Raw genomic sequence first — 19,971 nt, 5'->3', positions numbered from 1 at the left:
CCAGATAAAACTAGAACAAGAGACTGACTCAACATGCAATATGTTGATCAATTACGCTTCTCAAGGTTGGCCGGAGAAAAACCAGATAGTACCATCCTGTTTACCCTTTTGGCCTCTAAGATATGAAATCTCCATACAGAATGGCTTGTTAATGAGAGGAAACCGAATAATCGTGCCAAATAGGCTACGACAAGAAATATTGGGCAAAATCCATGAAGGGCATATGGGAATTAATAAATGTCGAGCTTTAGCGAATTCAGCAGTATACTGGCCTGGCATTAGTAAACAAATAGAGGAATTAGTTCGGGACTGTCCTTCATGTATACAGGAAGCTAAAAACTGTTCTGAACCTTTGAAACCAACTAGTTTTCCTCAGAGACCATGGGAAATTGTAGCTATGGACTTATTTAAACTCCATGCAGAATGGTATTTATTAGTTACAGATTTTTACTCACGTTATCCAGAAGTGGCAAAACTGGATAGTTTAACATCAAAAGAAGTAATTTTACACTGCAAATCAATTTTTGCCAGACATGGAATTCCAAATGTTGTAAGATCAGATAATGGACCACAGTTTGAAGTTACTAGAACAGCAGAGTTTCAAAACTTTGCAAAAGTATACGGTTTTAAGCACATTACTTCAAGTCCAAGATATCCTCAAAGCAACGGTTTTGTTGAAGCAGCAGTGAAGATAATTAAATTAAGATTCAAAAAGTCTAAAGATCCTTACTTGGCTTTATTGAGTTATCGGACAACACCTTTAAAGAACGGCTACAGTCCTGCTGAATTGTTGATGGGGCGTCGACTACAGTCAACCTTACCTTTAGCAATTTCACTACTTCAACCAAAGCTAATAGAGAAGGAGATATTGGAAGAAAAAGAAGAGAAAAGAATAGAAAGACAGAAAAAGGATTATGATCGGAGGCACAATGCTCATGAATTGAAACCAATACATCCGGGTGACAAGATATGGATAACTGATAGGAAGGCTGTTGGAACTGTACAGAGAAAAGCTGAATCACCAAGGTCATACTTTGTTAAAGAAGGCAAACAAGTGCTTCGACGGAATAGGAAACATTTGATTCCAGGATCTAAACTACAGATTCCACCGCTAAACGATGATTTAGAGGAAGCTCTTTCAGAAAGGGATAACAGAAGGAGCTTACCAGAAATAACGGATCCAGATCCTACAGTGTTAACTCAGAAGAAGGATGTATCTTCAAAAACTGTTGTGACTCGCTCTGGAAGAATTGTGAAAGCTCCCAATAGACTAAATCTTTAAAGGGGGGAGATGTGGCATCAGCCAGATTAACTGTAACTGTGTACTAATTGTTTAGTTTTAGTTTCAGTTTGCATTTATGTTTAGTTTCTGTTTGTGTTTGTGTATCTCGTTAAGTTGTTATTAAACGTGTTTGCAAGATGCTAGATCCTGCTCATTTATTTAATATGTACTGAAATAATACATAACAACACAGTCTGCATTAAGACAGCATTAAATATTTACTTTAATCTGTACTTTCAATGTTAAGAATCAAAATGTTTTTAAACATGTAATTTCAAATGTGTTTAACACACACCAAGAAAGAAATTAATTTCCTTAACTAAAATTAATTAATGCAGCAATTTATCTAAAATAAATTTTAAAACTAAGAAAAGAAAATAATAAAAGTATCAATAATTTAAAGCACTGTTTTTTAACTTTTAAAATCAATATAATATACATATAAAAATCAGTTGATTTAAATCAATGATTTTTTTAAAAAAATCATTTGATTTTTATCATGATTTAAATCAAGCTGATTTAAATCAATGAACCCTGCTCTGAATGCGCCCTCTTTGACTTTTTGTTAAAGTAAGCCACCATCTCTTTAAAAAAAACTCCCACATTCACTTTTTTAGAAAATTAACTGTTAAAATAATAATTACACTCTGGTAAAATTATCTGTGTTAATAGGTTTAATTCTGATTACTGTTACTTAGGATAATTCTCAACTGGTTAAATTTTTTCTCTTATTTTCAAGAGGGGTGTACATATATGAATTTAAGTGATTTTAAATTTTAAAATTGTTTTTAAGTAAAAAACTTTTAAGCTGTTTTATCAAAAGAATCATGTATTTTTGTTCACTTTTAAAAAAGTGTATGCATAGAGATTGTCTTTTAACTTGCCTTTAATTATTTTTTATGCACTGCTAATTTTGATGATGAGTGAGAATTACTTTTTGACCTTGTGGCAGAACTTTTTCTGGCTTTCTGCGGCATACCTCTCTAATACTAATATCTTTCTGCAAGATGCATTTAAAAATAACAAATGTACATGTTACTAATTTAAATTATTACTTTTTTAAGTGAATATGTATTTTTTTTTTTAAATTCTAATATGTCGATATTCTTGCATTTTTTTAGGGAGGAAAGACACTGGTTATTTTTTTTTTCGTCTTTTGTAAATCATCATAACATTAAAAAAAAAAAAATTGTGAAATCCATGGCACTAATTACCGAAAAAAGATCGACTACAAAATCTTGTAAATCGGACTCCTCAAAAAGAGGCTACTAAATGCATGTTTTCATTTTGAGATTCAGTTGTTGTAATAAATAATACAGTATTAAAAATATTTGATTTTAAAAGCTATGTGTAAATCAGTAGTAATAATTACATGAAAAAATTAAACGAAAATTTCTGCAGAAAAGAAAACCTAAACTTTTTACTTCATTCCTCTTTATTTTTCATTGTTCTCAAATGAGAACAGAAGAATCACTAGCATTTTTTTCCCTCTCCGATGAGTGAGAAAAGCATCTTTTGAATATAATACTGAAGAAAAGAAAAAATCTTTCAAAAATTTCTGCAGGAAAGCAAAAAAAGTTTTCTTCCCAAAGGAAAAATCTTTCTGTAAGAACTCGGTAACGTTCTGCAACAACGTCGCCGTGTTGTCACGATTCTGCCACAGGGCTTTTTGAAATATGCACATAGAATAATATAAAAGGGTAATTTAAAAATTGTTGAGGGTCAAATTCAGTTATTACATGATATTACACATTTTGATAAATTTGATGATGCTTCTGGACTTCGGTTGCCGATATACTCTTACAAATGTTTCTGCCTTCATCATGCAAAATTTTTACTTATATTTAATTTAAAAAATTTTCTGTATATGTATCAAATGTTTAACATACATTTTCCCAGTATTATTTTCAAACTATTTTTTTCCCCTCAGTTTTTTTCTGCTTTTTGATCTAAATGTACTTTAGGAAAGTTATGGGATATTCATTTTATTTACAGTTTACATTTCTGCAGTATTTGTTATTATTTATTTCTATATTGACTATTTGAACTTTTTTTTTTCTTTTTATCTCCCACCAAAGCATTTCTAAAATATATTTATATGAATAAATAAATATAATATTTTATATGCTCTTTGATCTGCATCTTTTCCCTTGTAATGGGATCCTTTTTCGGTTTTTCCCTTTTGCGATATTCTTTTTTTTCTCAACTTTTCATCTGCTTTCTTTTTTGGGCATGATAACTATAAAAAGGAAAAATAAAATATTGTAATATAAATTTTGTTAAACCTGTTGATCTTATTTTAAATTAATTATAGTATCCTTTAATTAGAAATTGAAGATTTAAAAGTTAAATTGAGTAAGTTATCCTAATAAAATTCTTAGATGTTTCTAATATTGATTCTGCTATTCCCTTAATATTTGCCCTCAAAATACTTGAATATTTCATTTAAGAATTTAACTTAAAATATTTGTGTATATGTCAATCATTGACTGCTTTAAAAATTAACAAAGTGAAACAAAATTATATTTTTAACTTTTCTTCAAAAGCATTAGAAACAATCCCTCACAAAAGTGTCATTCTGTTGCAGTTTCCATTCACGTACAATTTCAACCTAAAGCAATATCTTCAATTTTAATATACAGGGTAATCACAATTCTAACTGCATAACATCATCTTGTGCATCCTTCTGTATGACATCATCTCTATTATTATTCAAGATGGCCATTTCACATGTTTGTCTTCACACATGGATTGCCCTGTAACCGAATTTTTTCGAGCTATCTGCAACAAAACTCTCTAGCACTAATATCATTCTGCAGGATGCTTTTAATAATAACAAACATATATGTTACTAATTTGAAATAACAGAAGCGCTGTGTTTGCAACAAAAAAAACTATAAAATATTTTTTTAATTGAACATGTAATAATTTTTTATTCTAATATTATGGATGATATTCTTGCATTTTGTTTGGGTGACGCACAAATTATTTCCTTCTTCGCATTTTGTAAATAATCATCACAATAAAAAAAATAAGAAGAATCATGAAATCCTAGTACCTAGTTATTGCCGGAAAAAAAGATCGACGACCAAATCACGTAAATCGATTCTCCAAATGCGTGTCTCGTTTCGAGATTAGAATTATTGCTTTAAAAAGTAAATACTCAAATTCACGATTCGAGTTTTCCATATTGTTTGAAATATATTGGGATATTTGAAAGACCTCTTGAAAATCAATATCGATAACTGCCGGAAATACAGTTTTTAATATTACCTGTAAATTTCTGTAGAAAAGAAAAGAAAAATTTTTTGCTTTTTTATAGAAAAATCCTTTTGTAAGGACTACTTTTTAATTCGTTTTCTTTATTTTTTCTGTTATAAAGCAATATTATGACTCTCTTATAATACTCAATATACAAGTACGACATATTATGCAAGGATGGCACCAGACTTTGCCCGACAAGGGGTCAAGTCTCCTCCTACAGGGGGCTCAAGCAAATTAATTCATAATATTTAAATTGCAATGAATGTTATACTTTCAATTTTTTCTTACATTATTTGTTTCAAGTTCTGAGAATCTAAAATCGCTATTATTGATATCAGAATGTGCAGATTCATTTTAATGTAAATTTAAATCACTTTTTTTTCCTGTTATCAATGTATTTTGTACTATATGGTGCAATTTATCACACATTGTAAGCTTAAAAATTAAATCTGTAATCAAGAAAAATAGTTGTAGCAGTCACTGCTATTTCAAATAATTTCTACGCTTCTTACTCTCATAATGCAAAAATTATTCGATAATAAAAACTTGAAATTTCATGCACATTTAATAAAGCATTCTGATTAGAAAATGTTATTTTTATATGCATCGATTGGCTTTTGAATCATTTAAATGTTTTGCAAATAAAGTTATGAGTACATTTTTTGCATCCACGCATTATATCGAAATGGTTATGCCCATTAAATTGTGAAATTAAAATTTTTTTTTTCAATTGTTACATAGTGTAATTTTACGGCCGAAAAAAAGGGCTATTTTAATCAGGGGGCTTGATGTTAAGATATATTGTAAATAAATACAAAGAGACTTTTAAAATTTCCTCTTATGATTCCTTTTTCTTTTCAAAAATGTTTTTAAAGTGAACATCTATGTTTGGCAAAATGCTAATTTCTCCTTTTGAAAAAAAAGAGTCCATTGCCTTAAATTATAAAATTCAAGCAACATAGCTAAAATTTGTAATGATTTTATAATTTACAAATTTTAAATTTGCGTCCATGAAATAAATATTAACTAACTTATATTTTTTTTTAAAAAATGCCACGTGGCAGAATTTTTTCGAGCTGTCTGCGACAAAACTCTCTAGCACTAATATCTTTCTGCAAGATACTTTTAATAATAATAAACATATATGTTGACGCCCGGTGGCTGAGTGGTAGCGCTTCGCGCTGCCGTGCCACAGGTCCTTGGTTCGATCCTTGGGCCGGGCAAGGCCGACTCAGCCTTTCATCCCTTCGGTGGGTCGATAAAATGAGTACCTAGCATGCTTGGGAACTAACACTGGGGGTTCCGCGTTCGGCTGACCACCCGACCGGAACATATGCTCCTGCACCCCAGAGCCCAAGGTCAAGAAAACTGAGATGGGCACAGTCGGCCTTGGCCCTCTTAATGGGCTGTCGCGCCACTGAGTTAGTTAAACATATATGTTACTAATTTAAAATAACAAAAGCGCTGCGTTAACAAAAAACTATATATAATTTTTTTCAATTGAACATGTAATTTTAATTCTAATATTATAGGTAACATTTTCGCATTTTGTTCGGAGGGGGGGAGCAGAAATTATTTCCTTCGCCTTTGGTAAAAAAAAAAGAAAGAAAAATTTTAATATTAACTAACTTTTTTTTTTTTTTTTTAAAATGCCACGTGGCAGAATTTTNTAAGTTGACCACTTGTCTAAGTTGACCACTAAAACAATGCACCACAAGTGGTCAACTTACACAAGTTTTACTGTATGTTACTAATTTAAAATAACAAAAGCGCTGTGTTAATAAAAAACTATATATAATTTTTTTCAATTGAATATGTAATTTTAATTCTAATATTATAGGTAACATTTTCGCATTTTGTTTGGGGGGGGGAGCAGAAATTATTTCCTTCGCCTTTTGTAAAAAAAAAAAAGAAAGAGAGGAAGAAAAAATTTAAATCATTAAATCCGTAGTAGTACTTGGCGGGAAGATTTCCGTTTTGCCCTTCAGAAGCTCTTTACATATTGGCATACGCCTGCAACGAATAACCTTTCACACAGTTAATTAATTATTGTTTACCACATGTAAACATGAAACATTCTTTCCTCTACGATTTAAGTTTGCATTTATAATTGCGAATTTTAAGTCACAAGAAATAGACACAAGAAATTAAGGAGTTAGGAGAAAAATATGAGTTATTTTATTTCTCAGGATTTCTTTCACCGATTTTGTTTAAATTTCGCATTTTGACATTTAAAATTGCATTCTTTCAAATGATGAAAAAATTTCATACCTTACATTTCTAAAGTTTTTCGACTTTCATTAAATAAAGTAATAATAAATGTTTACTAAAAGTTATATCTTGCATGAAATTATCTTTAGAAAAACGAATTTGAATTGATTGATATGATTGGAACTGTATGCAAAACTTTTTCAATTCGCTTAAAAAAAAAATTGGGATATAGTAAAATACACAAAAACTAAAGTTAACATTAAAGGATCCGAACTTTCAAACGTGCTCCTGAAAGAACTATTAAAACAATTTTTCCAGATTGAAGCTACTATATTTTAGGGGTCAGAAATCCGAATCCGTCGAAAAAAGGTATGCTTAATCAGAGGAAGTATGTTTTTATGTCTAAATTCCTACATTACAATATCGTTTGCACTAATTAATTATTGATGTCGCGAACAGTTAAGAATAAGTCCTAGAACATGAAGATCCGAACTTAAGATCAAAAGTTATTCCTGTGGGTACATTTATTTTTTTGCGCACTGGACATTTATTTGAAGTATATGTCAATATTGTTGATAATAGCGAAATGTTTTTTGATTTTAATTTAGAAAGGTAATTTAGCTGGTGGTTATCTACATCAGTGGTTCTTAACTTTTTTAAGCCGCGACCCAAATTTGAGGAATATGTTCATGTCGCGACCCAAAAAAAAGTCAAAATTTGGCTGAGTAAGCCACAATGACTTCTTCTAGGAGGTGTTGGTATTACTTATTATTTGGTGTATAACGAACTTTTTCGGTTCGACTCAGCGCGACCCAAGAAATATGCTTCGCGACCCATAGGTTAAGAACCGCTGATCTACATTATATGCTTTGATAACTTTAAGAATTATGATTGGAAGAGGAAAATAAGGAAATGATATTCACTTTCAATATAAAAAAAATATTTTTTTTATAAAACAAATTGTTTTCCATGGGTTTTGATGTATGAAATATTTAATATAAAAATTTGATGATTATAAACTTAACTTATGTTTTATAAGATAGTTTTTCTAAGAAATTTATGTTCATTTTTTACGTTAGGCACCATGGAATTGCCCAGTTGTAAAAACAAAAACAGTTAACTAATCTAAACTAAGAAACCATGTAGTTAGATTTGAATTCTTTAAATATTCTAATTTATAATGAGAAAAAGGAAATTTAAAGAATTTTATCTTGCTTTTTTCCATAGAATATGCAACAAGAAATTTGACAATTTTGCCTTTGCAAATACTGAATGTCTCTTAAAACAATAATGCTAATACAAAACAAACATTATTTAAACATTTGACTAGATATTGGTTTAAAGAAAATTATATCAATGAATTTAAAAACTATATCAAGGAATTAAGAAAATTATAATTCATTGATATACAGTAGAGAACTGATTATCTGGAACAATCTGGACCATCGCTATTCCGGAAAACTAATTTTTCCGGTTTTCTGAATGGCTAAAAAAAAAAAATTTTTTTTTATTGTCAAACCCAACTAAAAAAATATTTTTTTTAGAAATAATTTTATAAAGAAGAAAAAAATGATAAAGTAATGCACATAAGTTTAATGAGATAAAAAGGGAACAAAATACAGTGGAAAGTCGCGTATCCGGAATCGGCGGGACTTTCCGAAGTCCGGATAATCGATTTTTCCGTATAATAGACCCCCAAGGTAAACAGAGATTAAAATGATCTGAATCTAAGAAGCAGAAATTAAATAACATTATTTTTCGGGCAATAATGTTTTAGTATTAGAATGATATCTAATCAATCAAAAACAAAATATTTAAAAAAAAATAATTATTGCTATTATAAAAATAAATATAGGAAACTAAAAAAATTTACAGTTATGAAAATATTAATTGCTCTCTCCGCCATTTTGAACTAGAACGTTTCAAGCAAGAAGGGGAAATTCCCGTCATTCATTCATTAAGGTGGGTAGGTGAAGAAGCAAAATTCATTTCCTTCTTACTTGTCATTCAAGTTGAAGGGGGGGAAGTGACAAGTTCTTATTTTCTCTCCTGTCATTGGCTATCAATCAAGCATAAAGGCGTGGCATGCTGATTGGGTTCTCTTTATTTTTTCTTGTGTGACTAAAGGGGATTCCCCCTCCACTTTAACGTTTGCTGTGTTTACCCTTTTTCACAGTACTTCTTTCCCTAACACTTTATCAAAAAGGTTCCAGGAAATGCCTCTTTTACTAGCCAGCTGCACAGGAAAGAAGGGGGGAGGGGACTCAATTGTGCTCTTTTGAAAACAAATCTCCCCCCCCCTTTCCTGCATTCCAGAGGAGGAGCGTTACTAACGGTACGGTCTTGGTAGATCTTCTGTTCTCTTTTCTGTTGATTTATGGGTTTAATGCATAGATCACTAGAAGCTAAGAAAGGAAAAAACCTGTCAAAATTTTTTTTTTTTTTAAGAGAGTGGGGAAGATGAAGAAATGTTTGTTTATTTTGATTGTTAAGAAGTGTCCGGGAAATTGACCCTTCCGGAAAAGGGACGTCCGGATATGGGACGTTACACTGTAATGAAATAAAAATATATACAGGCTTAATATAGAATGAACAAAAAAGATAAGATGCAAGAAAAAGGGGGTGGACTCCATATTCCTCAGCCTTTTTTTTCTACTTCGTTGTTTCTGCGTCAGGACTCAAAACCATCCACTCCATTTTTTACTTCATTATTGACAAATGAAGATGGAAAAATCACAAGCATTTTTTCCCCCCTTCTGCGCGAAGAAGACAACATTTGAATTTTGGATGGGGGGAGAAAAAAAATTTCTGGAGAAAGGGAAAACAAGATTTTTTACTTCATTGTTCTTTATTATTCTCAAATGAGAAGAGAAAAATCGCGAGCATTTCCTTCCCCTCCTATGCAGGAGAGAGACATCGTTTGAATATAATTCTGGATGGGAGAAAAATTAATTAAAGATCTAAATTAAGAAATAAACATTTTTTACTTCCCAACAGATAAATCTTTCAGCAAAAAACTCTGGAAGGTTCTGCGACAATATTGCCTTGATTCTGGCATGCGATTACTATCTAGAAGAGTTTAACTTGGGTTTCAACATTTTGCTAAAACATTAATCGAAATCAGAAGAAAAAACACATGTAGCACAATCTTATTCCTCATTAAGCTGATTTTATTTCTCCTCCACTCTGGTTAAACATAAATTGGCAAGCCCACACAAAAGCTGACAATAAAAAGAATTTATGTTCTACCATATTCTGCCCCCTCCTCACTCCCCATTGAAAATGAATGAATGGAAAAACAGGTGCAGTTGCAATACTTGACCTTGAGTTATTATTTCTTTGCTGTCACTATGTTAAAAGGGGGAATCGCAGAAATGTCAGATAATTTTTTAAAAAATAAGAAAAAGTAGAAAATAACAGAAAAAGAAAGAAGAGGTACATAGATAATAGGAAAAACAAGAGTTCTTCATTCCCTGTAGGGAGTACTTTTGAGAGATTTCTAGAAGAAGAGATTCTTCAAAGAAGACAAATAAAATTGTGAGAAGCTGGTAGTGATGACTCCCCTTCCTTAAGGGGAGTCATTATCCTTCCTTCATCTTTTAACAAACACGAATCATTAACTTTGATGCTTTTAGTTGGCAAAAGCCATTTTGGTCGTTGTTACAGTCTACACAAATATTCCTTGTTCCAACTTTTCCAAAACTGCTGCACCATTTTTTAGATTATCTGCCATCTTGTAAGATAAGAAATGTTAGATTCGGTGTAATTTGGTTCGGGAATGCTTGTTAATGGTCTTCCGATTATAAAATGACCTGGTGTTAAGGTCGTTAGGGTCACAAGATAGGCAGTTAAAGGTCAAGAATTGAGACAAGCTTCGATCTGGGCTAAGAGGGTATCAAATTCTTTGTGTGTTAATTTGATATCACCCACAACCCGTTTTAAATGATATTTCGTGGATTTAATGCGGCTTCCCATAGGCCTCATATGTGAGGAGCGCTAGGCACGTTTAGATGCCAACGTATACCCATATCAGACAAAAAGTTTTCAACATTTTGATTATCCCTTTGATTTTACTTTGCTAGTCTTTCATATTCCATTAGTTTACGTTTAGCTCCAATAAAATTGGACCCGCAGTCACTGTATATGTCGCTACATTTACCCCTACGTGAAATAAATCGCTTTAGGGCTGCAATGAAGGCATCTGCAGAAAGATCAGTGACCAACTCTAAATGGATAGCTCTAGTTGTAAAGCAAATAAAAAGAGCTATATATGCCTTGAATGTTTTAGAGCCCCGTCCTTTAGCTGCTTTAATTTGGAACGGGCCTGCATAATCAACTCCACATCGTATAAATGTAGGAGCTGGTGAAATTCGACTGGATGGCAAATCACTCATCATTTGGTTAGTGACAGATGCTCTAATTCTACAACATTTAACACATTTTCTAATTAAATTTCTGATAATGTCTCTAGCACCCATGATCCAAAAAGTTTCCTGAATAGATGATAGTACAAGTTGAGCACTAGCATGTAATAAATTTTGATGATAATGTCTAATAATGAGATCAGTTAAGGCATGCCTTTTTGGCAGTAAGATGGGATGTTTTTGGTCGTATCCGATATTTGCATGTCGCAAGCGACCTCCCACCCTAAGTATACCTGAATGATCCAAAAAGGGATTGAGAGATAAAATTTTGCTTTTGCAAGATAAGGGTTGATTTTTTTTTAAGAGCATTGATCTCACTATTAAACTCAACAGATTGAACTAATTTAATCAATACATTCATAACATTATTAAGATCATCAGTTTTTACAAAACCAGTTACCTTACTTTGGGAGTTTCTGCAATTGTGAATGAATCTTAAACAATATGCTGTTACACGTTTAAGTTTAGAGAAAAGGGAGAATTTGTTTATCAATTCATTTGCTTCAGATGAATGGCTGATTATAGCAATTGACTGCAAAGTACACACTCTTTCTTCAGGTATAGGCTCACACATTTGAGATATGAGCATATTTGTTTGGAAAGAATCGGTTGATACAGAAATGTTGGATCACTAAACCACTGAGATGTGACTAATGTTCATGATGACACACCACGGGTTGCGGTATCTGCTGGATTTGTATCACCACTAATGTGATGCCACTGATTTGGGGAAGATAAACTTCGGATTATTGCTACTCTGTTGGCAACAAAGGTTTTCCATCGGCTGGGTGGCGATCCCAACCAAGAAAGAACGATAGTTGAATCTGTGTAGAAGTCAGATTGGGATATTAGAATATTTAATGCACTGCACGCAAATTTCATCAGCTTTACTAGAAGCAAAGCTCCACATAGTTCTAGTCTTGGAAGAGAGAGATTCATTCTTTAGTGGTGCAACTCTTGTTTTGGAGAAACAAGTTGAACACTGATTTATTTATCATCTAGCACTGAGCGACAGTATATGACAGCCGCGTAAGCCTTTTCTGAAGCGTCGCTGAAGCCAAATAATTGAAATTGCTTGTTAAGTTGTTAGGTAACAAGAGCTTTCAGATGATTCATGAAAAGGAAAGTTGAAAGCAAATCTGCCAGTAGAGTCTCAAGAAAATGTTTCTTAAAAATGATTTTCGCATGCAATTTCTTCCTCTGAATAGAACTTTGCTTCCGTAATTTCTTCTAGCTTCCAGATTTTATCTAGCTGATATTCAGCTTCACTGCAACTAACCTGATTTGTTATGATTGTACGTGTTTTGATTGGTGACTTGCTTTCTGTTCTTCCCAGAATAACCCATCCCAAAATGGATTTTTGAGCAGTTAATGAAAGTTCTGGAATAGTTAAACGTCGGTTGAGCATTATTTTGCCAAAAACTTCTGCACCCGGTAAAATTTATATAGGTCCAGGTTGGAAGCAATTCGCATCTGCTAATTTTAATTGTTTAAATGAATTCAAAACAGACGCATTGACCTCTGTTTGAAGAAGATCACAAGTTATTTTGGGTATAATTAAAGCTTCTGTCGTGATGTTAGAATTTTTGTAAAATATTGATGTGATGTGTAGTTGAACTGAACCTGTAACCTTACCTACCCTTTGTGAACTTAGGCCATCAACACTGATTCTCGCACGATTTCGTTTTAACTTTAATAAATTAACACAACTCTCCTTAATGAATGTGCCTTGACTGGCTGAATCTATAAAGAGTCTGCATTTATGTAGAGAGCCATCACCGCCCTGAACATTAACAACAGCGATGGGTAATAAAACACATTGTGACTGGAATAGTTGTGTTGTTGCTACTAATAGTAGAAATTATTTCGTTTTCCCCCTGTGCTCTTAATTTTATTTCATTTGGATTTTTAGAACATAATGTATTATGCGGCTAAGCGCAACTCTTACAAGTTCCCATGCGGCATTTCGTAACTGAATGTGTTTTATTCGATTTGAGACAATTCGCACAAAGCTTATTTTTGTTTGCTATGTCCCATTTTTTCTTTCATCGGAAGTTCAATAAAACTATTGCATTTGAATAATCCGAAATGAGTATCACTTTTGCAAAACAAACAAAAAAGTGAAGCTAATTGTGATGAAAATGATGATTTATTTCTTTTTTGATTTCGATTGGCTCCGCTTTCTAAGCTTGCACCTGTAATTTCTTTTCGGCGTCGAGCCAAAGATGCTAGCCCGTTGGTCTTATTCAAAACGAAAGTTCTGAATTCTGCGAACGAAGGGATATTTTTTTTTGTTCTAACGTCCAAACGCGAAGTGTTTCTGGATCAAGTTTTTCTTTTAAGAGAAAAATAATGATAGTGTCCTAATGCTTTACAGGTTGTTTAGGGACCTTTTAATGTATCAAGGAATAAAAAACTAGTATTCTTCAATCATTTTCTTAATCAAAAAATTAACATTACAAAAGTTAAAAGGAAAATCATTATTACTTAAATTATTCAAAAAATTATTCACAGCCTCCTGAAAACTTTCAACGTTACTGCAAATATTTTTAATCCTAACCAATTGTGAAAAAACTTAATTTTTAAAATTTTTATTACACAGATTAGTATTAAAGTTGCGGAAAAAAATAACTTTAAATTTAAAATCTTTCCATTTATCAAAAACACCAATTTTGATTATTTTATCAACAATATCAATTTTAAAATCTAAATATATTCAACATTTAAGCAATTCTCATTAGTTTTCTTCAAAACCAAATTTTTTAGGATGAATACTACAAATAAAATTAAAATTATCACAATTAAACAAAATCAAATCATCAATATATCTAAAAGCTTTAAATTCATTATACTCAAGAAATTTAGCTTAAAAGAAAATGTAAAAAAAAATTAGCAAAAGCACCAGAAAAGGAATTACCTTGTGGAATTCCAATAATTGGTTTATAAAAATCTAAACCATTAAAAAGAACATTCTCAAAAAGATTAAACCTGCATAAATCCAATCAATAAGACTTATCAATTTTCTCATTAAATAAATACTTATCAAAGATTTTGCTGCAAATTTCAATAATCTGTTCATGTGGTATACTTGTATACAAATTTTCAAAATCAAAAGTATTAATGCTAGAAATATCATTATTATTAATGTAATCCAAAACTTCAACATTACCATCTATAACAATATTTTTCTCTTTTTTAATTTTAAGTAAAATATTTTTTAGAAAATTAAAAAACTTTTTACTAATATCAGAATTGTAACAATTAGTACCACACGCAATAAACCTAAATTTAACCGGACTTTCATGAAATTTAACAATAGAAAATAAATATGGAAATGTAATCCCATTTAACCTAAATTTTAATTTTTTGTAATTCTTTTTTCAATAAATTTCTTATCTTTTAATTTTAAATAAGTATTATTTGCGTTATATTCTCCAATAATAAATTTTTTAAAAAAATATTTACAGATAATACAAAAACTATTTGATGCTTTATCAACAACAGTAACAATAAATTTATCTTTAAGAATTTTAACATTTCTAGACAAATCATAATTAATAATAGTACCACTAGGATATGAACTAGAACTGGTATTAAATAAATTAAATTTAACTTTTTCAATAATTTTAGCTTTCCACTCTGAAAAACCCTCATCGGGCCAATGATATTTTCTGGAAATTTTTGCTACAAAAAAGTCAAGATCCTTTTTAATGGATAAAATAAATTTTTCATTTTAAATCTTGTCCTAAATTTTGAACCTTTACTTGAAATATTACCTAATTAAATCTTGATCACCAACAATCTCCAAATTTCCCGTAATAATATGTCCATAATCATTATCAATATATTGAGAAAAATCCATTTCATTACAATAACAATCAAATTTAGAAATACAATTTAAATTTTGACTTAAAAAATTATAATTACATACCTTTTTTCTAAGTGTCGAAGAATATTTATAAGCAGCTGAAACCTTAATTTGCTTTAAAGGGGGGAAAAAAACAGAAAGACCATGTATAACCTGTGGCAACTTAGCAATTTTAAATTTTTTATCATGAAAATTAATCGTACAAAAAACCCTTTTGCATTAGAAACCTTATTAAAGAGCAAATCAGTTTTACTAACACCAAGTTTTGATTTAATCAAATTCAAAACAATAAATTTAATAAGTTCAGTATTAAATTTAATTTTAGAACCAAAATTAATAAGGAAATTTTTAAGAACTTAATTTTTAAAACCAATAATATATTTTCTAATATTAAAAATATTATTCAAATTAACAGGTAAGTTACAAATTTTCGAAAAATCATCAAAATCAATCACTTTACCATTACCTTTTCCACTACCTCTTTTATTCCTATACTTTGAATCAAGAACACTAGGAAAATTAAAAACTTTAAATTTATCATAAATACAATAATAATAATCTTTAGTATTAACATTACCTTCCCCATTAAATTTACTATTTAATCAATATGGAAAAAGAGTTTTAAGACTACAAATGTAAATGTTTTCTAAATCAAGTCTATTATCTAAATTTTCCATGAAATTGAAAATGCAAAATTTCAAAATCAGTAAAACAATTACTATTATTAAAATTTTTTATAGCAGATCTGTGGGAATTAATACGCTTATGAAATTCAAGACCTGTTTGACCAACATAACACAGCAATTGCACTGAATTAAATAAATAATATTAAAACATTTACAAAAAAATACATTGGAATGGTTGTCAATCTGTGAATTATCAGCTAAAGGACAAGTTTTAATTTTTTTTTTTTTTAATTTTTTAAACTTTTTACATTTTTTTTATATTTTTTAATTTATTTAAGCATAAAATTTGACTTAGTAACTTTTTGTCTGAAGCAATCCCTAAGTCAAGATTCACTTCAGTGCTCCTTGTTTGGGCGCACGACGAGCCATGTGCCATGAAATATTCATATATAGTACTTTGCATTGAAATAAATTTAACCTAAAAAGAAAATACTTAATTAAACATATAAAACCTAGACATATAACAAAACCCCTTTGACGTTTTAAAATATTAACCAGAATATTAATCAAAATAATTTTTCAAAAAAGAATACATTTATTGTTACTGTTGTTGATAAAGCATCAAATAATTTTTGTATTATGTCTAAATATTTTCTTAAAAAATTAATTATTGGAGAATATAACGCAAATAATACTTATTTAACCTTTTAGTTGTGGCTAGTAAGGTGAAAAAATTTTCCTCTGGTTACGGCGCATTTTTGCAGAAATTCTTCCCTCACTTAGTCAGTGGGAGGTAACTATTTAGAACCGGTTATGAATAGGAAACGTTTTGTCGTAATTTGTATGACACGTTTCTTGGAGGCAGGGTTGTAGTGTGCATCGTTATCGGCCGATATTTCGGCATAGTTATGCATACTTTGGCATTTTTTAGTCACATTATGAAAAAAGTTAAAATATAATTTATATTTAATTTTACATAATAAAATGATATTTTCTCTTATGCAAAGCAAGCATTCATTTAGAAATTATTTTAAAATAAAACACGCATTTTATTGTATCAAATAAACTGCTACAAAGGAAACTTATTTTTTTCTAATAGAGCATTTTTTTGAAGTTTTATTCGCATCTTAAAATCATAAACACATTAATTATAATAAATAATTTTAAAAAGCAAATTTTTGAAGATTATTTTATCTGTAAAAAATATAGCAAATGTAGACTCTCATCTATTTCATTTACACAAAATTGAAATATAAACATTCTTTAAATTAAAAACTTTCCGAGTACCTTTTGCCTTCATTTCTTTTTTAACTACATACAAGTTACATGAGTATATTCAATAGAAATTCATTAAGATTTCACGAGAATATTTTATATAAACGTTATTAGAATTATTAAAAAAAATAATGTTAAAAACTCCTAATATATTAAAGAATGTGTTTTAAATATGTTCAAAGAAGAAAAATGACCATTGTTTATCTTTTTTAGAACAGATATCTTACACAATAAAATAATTTTGCCACCTTTCTATTTAGCTTTTATTTGAACCACATTTTAAAAGAAAAAAAAATCCCATTTCATTTTAAAATTTTGTTTTGAAATGTTAGTTAATTTAATAAAATAATAATAAGTAATAATATTAGTTATAAGCGAAATTTTAAACTGATGGGTTACCTTAATACTTTCCTTATTTTTTTATAATTCAAAAAAGAATATTCTTCTTAATTTCTTATTTATTTAAATTTTTGTTCGAAACAGGAAAGTTTTTGTACAAAAAAAAGTATCTGCTGAGTTGAAGTATTTCACGATTGCCATATGTATATGAAAATTTTTAAGTCATCAATTGTTATCAGACACATCTATACAAGTTCTATTTTGACATAATGATTGTAAAACATACATTTCCTTTGGTCACGGTGTGGTCTTTCTTCAGGTGTTTGGAATAACTATTGTTAAGATTTTCAAAAATGACAGAAACCAAAATGTATAATAAGTAAGTGGACCACCGAAAACATATTCTGACCGATAACACAACAAAAAGCAGGAAATGGCACTTCGCCTGCTGTGGAAGAGGCGAGAATATTTCGGTATTCGTTATCTTTAGAGAAGGACTAACAATTTATTCTGTGCCTAATAAGTTACATTATGACAAACTCTAAAGCTCTCAATGGAAAGATTTTGTCGGAACTTGAAAGAAGAATTTGTTTCTGAAAACTTGAAGCAAGAGGCGGGAACGATGCCTTTCTAAAATAGTTCAGTAATTTTTCATGTTTGAATGTTTGAAAAGTAGAAATTTTTTCATTGTAAATAAACTTCCTGACCATGGTCAAGCATTCTAAACCATTCGATAGATACTCGCTCCTCTTTTCACAAATATTTTTAAAAAATGTTCAGCTTTCAACAGCATTTTTCTACTTTTTCTTTGGAATAAATTAATAATATAAATGCTATTTTTTAAGAAAAAAAAATTTTTTCAACATTTCAAAAGTTCGGTTCAATATAATTACCAGTGAAGAAATTTACGTATGTTTTCATCTTTTTGTGCACATTAGATTTAGAGTTTGGAACATTGAATTAGATTTTCCCTTCAACGCTATGAAACTGCTTATTACTCGTAGTAAAAAAAAGAACAATATTCTGTTTTAGTAATATAAATATAATATTTTGCTTTTTTAATATTAACATAATTTAAAATCTTAGAAGATAACTATTTTAGAAGGGGGCAGCATAAATTATTTCAGACCTTAAAATTTTTAGAAAAATGAAGTTAAAATTATGATATTTATAGCTTTTTAATAATATTACTAAATTTTTAAAACAAACGTATTAAATATTAAGAAATATTTTGAAATATCAAACTATGGAATTTTTCAATACTATAAAGTAATTTTTAGCTCACAACACCAAATATTTTACCGATGACATACGTAATAATTAACGATTTTACTTTAAATTATTTAGTTAAAATTTAATCATTTTATTTCTCGAGCAATGTCTTATCCGTTGGTATTCGATATTTTCATTCGGTGATTTATTTATTTATTTTACGATACCAGACACAGAAGGGTAAATTATGTAATGTGAAATTTCCCCTAAAACAAATTTCAACTTTTTCCATGATTTTTAAACAACTGTTTTTATAAAATTAAAAAACTGAGTATAAATATAAAGAGAGAGTAAATATTTATAGAACTTCTGAAAAATTCTGCTTATCTAAATGCATAATTTGTACATCTTTTTTTCTAATTGATGCGTAGAATTTTCAGGCTGGTTTCGATTGTATATGATCATCTGAATTTGTAATCTGAAAGCGGTACCTTTTTAATAAACTTTATTTTTGAAACTTTGAAGTGACACATTTGATATCAGCTGAGTATTTAAAGATATTAAAAATTCATCATCACTATCAATTTCTTGCACTTCATTCTTTTCTTCTTCCTCCTTACAATCAGATTCAGAATCCGCTTAGGTTTCAACATCGATGTTGTAGTTCATTTACATCGCACTAGAGCTGCACAATGGGCTATTGGCGACGGTCTGGGAAATACCCCTGAGGATGATCAGAAGACATGCCATCACAATTTTGATCCTTTGCAGAGGGGATGGCAACCCCGCTTCGGTAGCCCGACGACCTGCACGCGAAGTCGAGCACTTTGAACAGTTTAACGAGCACCCATACCGCACACCCTCAGTCCCTACGCAGACTGATCCAAGTGGTCACCCACCCGCACACAGACCGTAGCCAGCTTGACTTCGGTGATCTGGTTTCAACATCGAAATCATTCATCGATTTCTTCTTGAGTGAGTGGTCTCACTTTACATGGCATTTTGAATTGTGAAAAATTCTTTCAATGAAAAAAGAATAATTCAATACCAAACGGAAGCAACAAATTAAAAAAAAATTCTAAAAATTTAATTAAAACATTATCAAAAGATCAACAAAAAAAATGAAAGCGTAACAAACAAATAAATTAATCGAAAAAAAAATTAGAATTCGCTAAATATCGTCGCTAAAAAGATCTCGAATGAAATGGAGTTAGTACTACAACGAAAAAGAAAGACATTCTCATTCGTTAAAACTCGCCAACTAATAATAAAAGAGAAAAATCTTTCAGCCAATTTAAATCCAAAGCAAGCAGCGTTAAATCTCTTTTTTAACAATAGGCTAAAATTGGGGTTCTTGAAGAAATGACAGGTGGGATGGCAGTCTAGGAGAAAAGGGAGAAGAGAACCACTGGTACAAATGCTGATCCAGCACCGCAATAAGAGGAGTTTTTTCTACCGGTACATATGCTG

The 19,971-nt window shown here is 30.2% G+C and overlaps 1 protein-coding gene across 5 annotated transcripts in view; it reads left to right on the top strand.

Moving 5' to 3' along the window:
• Nucleotides 1-19,971, top strand: part of LOC107446506 (uncharacterized) — a 38,673-nt gene that overhangs the window by 11,648 nt on the left and 7,054 nt on the right. The gene's annotated exons all lie outside the window — the stretch shown is intronic.

Source organism: Parasteatoda tepidariorum, chromosome X2, assembly GCF_043381705.1.
Source record: "Parasteatoda tepidariorum isolate YZ-2023 chromosome X2, CAS_Ptep_4.0, whole genome shotgun sequence".
In the NCBI taxonomy this organism is placed as follows: domain Eukaryota; kingdom Metazoa; phylum Arthropoda; class Arachnida; order Araneae; family Theridiidae; genus Parasteatoda; species Parasteatoda tepidariorum.
The sequence above is the reverse complement of the archived record's forward strand: the minus strand, read 5'-3'. Positions and strand labels throughout refer to the sequence as shown.